Below are 5,384 nucleotides of genomic sequence, written 5' to 3'. Positions count from 1 at the left end.
ATAAATATGAGATTTAAAAGGCTTTATTGTTGAAAAAAGCTCTATTCCCATAAATTCAATACTTTATTCATACTATTAGAGCACATGACACATTAAGTTCTTTGATGAGACTTAGGGAACATATGCCAACATCGATACACCACCTTCAGCGGACCCGGCAGCCTATCTTATAATGCCTCACTGGCAAAACAAGATTCATATTGTAATTTCATGACAATGCAGATGGCGAGTAAGTAAAACGTGATCACAGTGCTCCTCTGCATACAGCAGATCCCGTAGCCTACCTTAAAATGCCCTTCAGGCAAAGAAAGGGCATTTATGTTCATTGTATTATGTATTATTTTGTATACATATGTATTTGTTGAAATAATAAAATTAATGGAAGGGTGAAAAAAAAAAATACTATTAGAGTAATGTTTATATGAAAATAAACATAGCCGAGACGTGAATAATGATTCTGTTAGTAAGCCTTTTATCATCATAAACTTTTGATTGCATATAAAGGTTGTTCACCAGTATTTTCAATGTACTTTTGGGAATAAATGTTAAGTAATTTGTATGTTTCTTTGATAAACAATGCATTATCGAGAAACCTTAAATCTCTTCTTTCAAGAAGACTTTAAATTAGTTTTAGAATGGCACTTTTTACCACAGTTCATGTTCATGGCCTATCCAATGCTGTTGGGAGTTCTCTAAAAAGACTAGCAGTCTTGTTTCTGTAATCTATCAATCCATTGAATTGTCAGTCTTTTTTTAATATTCAGAAAATCTTTTCACAGCAAATATATTTGCTACTACCAATAAATTGATTGGATGGTAGTAAATTGATACTAATAGAAGATGAAATATAATATTGTAGAGGTAAGAATTATACAAACTAAGTGATAAAGAAAAAAAATTTAAAGAAGACAGTTCAAGTAAATACCGAAATAAACATAATGAAAAATGTAATTGATGTCTAAAATAATGAAAAACACTATAAAAACAACATAATTAAAGAAAGCAAATGATATATATGATACAATGTGTAAGAAAGAAAATGGGGTATATGTTACAATAGATATAGCTAGCTTATATATACCATAGAGCTAGGTTATGTATCCCTATATATCATTTTCTTTCATTCCATATTGTTGTTTTTCATTATTTTAGACATTAATTACATTTTATATAATGTTTATTCTATTATTCATCATATAAATTTTCTTTCACACCTTTCATTATATTTATTCATTTACTTGAACATTGTTTTTTAATTTTTTTTTGTTATTATTTATTCTGTATAATTCTTACCTCTTCAATATTATATTTTACCTTCTCTTAGTATCAATTTACTACTATACACCTGATTTATTGATATGTATTTTTCCAAGCTTGTTCATTATTATTTTCTTTATATTTTTGTCTCTGAATCAAGGTTGTTATCTCATTTTATTTTTTGAGCTCTGATAAATGTCTGAAGTTCAGGTCAAAACGTTAGCACAAATAAATAAGTTTCTTTTATTTGTGTATTTTTTATGACAACACCCCCGATCATATCCTCATATTTGATACTAGTTTGACCATTTTTTTTTTTCAATTTAAATTTTTAATGTTGCAAATAATACAAAAAAATAGTTTAATAGTTGATCACCTCATATTATATTCTTTGATTTCCTACAAATTAATAATTAATATTAAATCAAAATCCATTAATATAAGTAACAATTAATATTAAACAAAGAAGGAATATAATTTAAAAAAGGTATATTTAAAAAAATTATTTTATTTTATTTTTTTTAGTATATTTGTAATATGGTTAATCATATAAAGGTATATCATTCTCTTTCATTTGATGTACCAATGACAGCTAAGTGAAGTTTTAAACTAATTACATTTTTTTTTCATGTTCTTCCATCAAATATGAAAAATTTGTTCTTTAAGCAATTTTTGTAAATTTGGGTGTAATTTTCATCTCTCTCTTTTAGTTTACTGGCAACTCGTCAAATGATTAGATTTTAAATCTAGATCATCCATTCAAAACACTTGATTAAAGCGTATTTCAGGTATCAAAAAAAGGGTGTCAATTTTATTACCTCTTAGCAAATATATCTCACCATGGTTAAAAGTAAAGAAATATTAAAAAAAAAAAAGAAAATATTTATAACTTTTTTCATAGAGTTAAACGAAAAATAAAAATATCCAGTATAACAGAAATAGCATTTTTATTTCTGTAGTTACAAATAAAGTATACAGCAAATAATTTATCTTTCATTTTATTCAGACTAAATAATAACAGCACAATATATAATAATATTTAACCATTTCTCTACATTTCAGCTTGTAACAATAATTAATCTAAGTGTGTTTTTTTTTTAGTTTTTTATTTATTTAATAATTAGAATAACGCACCTATTCGCTTACTTATCTAAATATGAGTACTCTCTTTACCGAAGAAGAATGAAAGTTAATTATTTCAAATTTTTTAAATCAGCAATAAATTCCAGATTTACAAAACAATCGTAATAAAAAAATATTATGTGTAATAGCATTAAAAGATGAAAAGTAACGGATAGAATAGACTATCTATAAACAACAATGTTGTGAATGATCAGTATAATTAAAAATATCACATTGAACTTCGGTACAGTGAATACCATTCCATTTTAAGGCAATATATATATGATGGGCATGTACTTGTATATGCGTCTCACTGTATGTTTTTAAACATACATATAAACACATACATAAATACTTACATATATGTGTATATATATACATATACCATATATATATACATACATACATAATTTTATAAATTCTCTTATAGATATTATAAACCACCTAACCATTTACCAAAACTAAGCGCAGTTTCTACACTGTAATTTGTTCAAATAGAATTTGAACTTCAGTTTTTTTGAACTTTCCATTTGATTATAAAAGTGAATGATAATTATTCATATATTTTTAAAGGCATTTTTAGATAGTAAAAATAAAAAAGCAAACAATTCATATACTTTATACACTTTGCAGTTCTTTATAATCCAAGGGAAAGTTAGTTTATTTTGGTAAATTTGGCCTATTAGCGATTTATAGTTACGCAGTAACATTTGAAATTAGAGATCAGTTAAGTGAAAAAGTTTCAAAATTAATATAAGGCAGTATTATACTTTCAACGTTTAAGGATTTTATATTTCTTTCTATAATAATATATATATATTTTATCTTTTAGTTTGAAAAGTTAGAAAAAGTAATTAGTTTTCTTTTTTTTTTTTAACTTTGTAGCAATTATTTACTAAACCTAAAAGCTATTAAGATTTCATTTTTTTTTTCTTCTTCTAAATAAAATTTGTTGTACATTTTCTAACATTCCAAACTAGAATGCATATAATATCACCTATATGCAAATATCGTGGAGCAAATATTTTCTTTTGATATATATTCAAAATTACTTTTTATAAATGAAAAAACAAACATAAAACAAAACAAAACGACTATATAACAGAATAACTCGGCACTCAAGTATCACATCCAACATCGTTCTAAGCACTTTGAATTTCGGGGGAAATTATTTATGTTAGTTACAAAAAATCTGCGAAAAAATTATTAATAACACGTACTAGAGTTGACAAATTTATATGCCTAGTAAAAATTTATAATCTGTTTTTATAAAGCTCAATAGATTAATAACTAAATCAAGCGATGATTTTTTCTTTCTTTTTTTTTGTGTTTTTCTTTTAGTTTTATCACAGATGAAAACCTCTTTCCTAATATAGAGTTAAATGAACTCATGTATTCATTATTTACCAGAAGTCTAATAGGAGACAGCAGGTATTGAATGGTTAAAAAAAGGGGGCAACTATCCAATTTGATAAGTAGCCTTTCGTCAGCAAAAATGTTCTAATATCTTTGAGGTAGGTTTTATTCCAACATAATTCAGTCGACTCTCAATAACTCAATTCTTCTATAATTTGAATTATTTTCTGATTCCTTGAAAAGAAATATCACAAAGTAGAAAAGAATTGAAAAACTAAAAAAAAGAAATTGATAATTTCTATTTTTTCTTAATTGACGTTAATGACTTTTTTTGAGCTGCTCGATTTTAAATTGTTAAATCTATCATATCTCTCTTTATTCATTGATACTTTTATATTATAAACATTATAATTTTATAATATTACTCACATAATTATTGAGAGTTGACTGTATTTAGAAATCATAAATTTTATTGTTACTATAAGGAAGTAATTAATACAAACGTTCTAGAAATTGTACTAATTGAAAAAAATATCTCTGTTTTAGTTAATTTTTTTATTCATATATATATGTATATATTAACAATAACATTTAATTTATTGACTCATTTATTTCATTATTTATGTTTAAAATTTACTACCTCAAATATATAATTGGATTTTTACCCCATTCTTAATACTATTAGTACATAAAAAAACATAGTTTTATTTATCAAACTATGTATTATGTATAACATTTAATTGTAAACTATATTTATATATATATTTTTTTTTATATTAGGGGAAAATAAACTCTGTTATTTGAAAAAAGGGTAAACAAAAATTGCGGGTTAATGAATATACAAAAAATAATACTTTAATTATCTTTATTGTTTCTAGCACCCAGAGAGCCATCACTTTTTTATTCTCACCAGAATTTGTATTTTGTATTTTTGTATTACATACAAAATCGTGAGTTACTTCAATTAACTACATATTACTATTGTGTTATCTATAGTGAAAATATACTACATCGATAAGTCACGAATAAATTGAAATTTATCACAAGTTCTAGCGATTATTCAAAGGGAACTATCTTTTCAGAGTTGTTTACCCTTTTAATTTTGTTTAATCAGTTTGTATATGTAATATAATGCTATATTACATACTACGTAACAGGCTGAGTTAATTTACTTAATTTTTTTGTATAATTTTCTGCTGTTGGAATGGATATTATATTTTATACAATATATATTTTTTCACCAGATTGCGTTTTAAAAATAGAAAATTCTCAAATTTAAAAAAAAAATTATTTGCCTTTTTTTCTTTTTAAAATTTAATAACACGTTAGATTTTTAAAATATTTGTGTTTTTTTTTCCAAAAAACTTGAGAATTATCATTAAAAAAATAAAAAAAAATGTTTTTATGTTAGCTTTTATACTTTACAAACTTAATTTATATGCCGGAAAAACCAACATATGTTAGTACATATCCCAGTCCCAACTCCTGATATTAAAATTAAATATAACTAATAACATTAATTAAATTAACATTATAAGTGATTTTTCTTACAATTATATTTATATATATAGATATCGGTATAAAGTTTACCGTTCCAAGATCTGCTGGTGTGATACGGTATATCTTTTGTGTATTATCAGGTTTATTGC

This window comes from Halyomorpha halys, unplaced genomic scaffold (assembly GCF_000696795.3).
Source record: "Halyomorpha halys isolate HHAL.00 unplaced genomic scaffold, Hhal_1.1 Scaffold356.1, whole genome shotgun sequence".
NCBI lineage: Eukaryota > Metazoa > Arthropoda > Insecta > Hemiptera > Pentatomidae > Halyomorpha > Halyomorpha halys.
Note: the sequence above shows the minus strand (reverse complement) of the source record.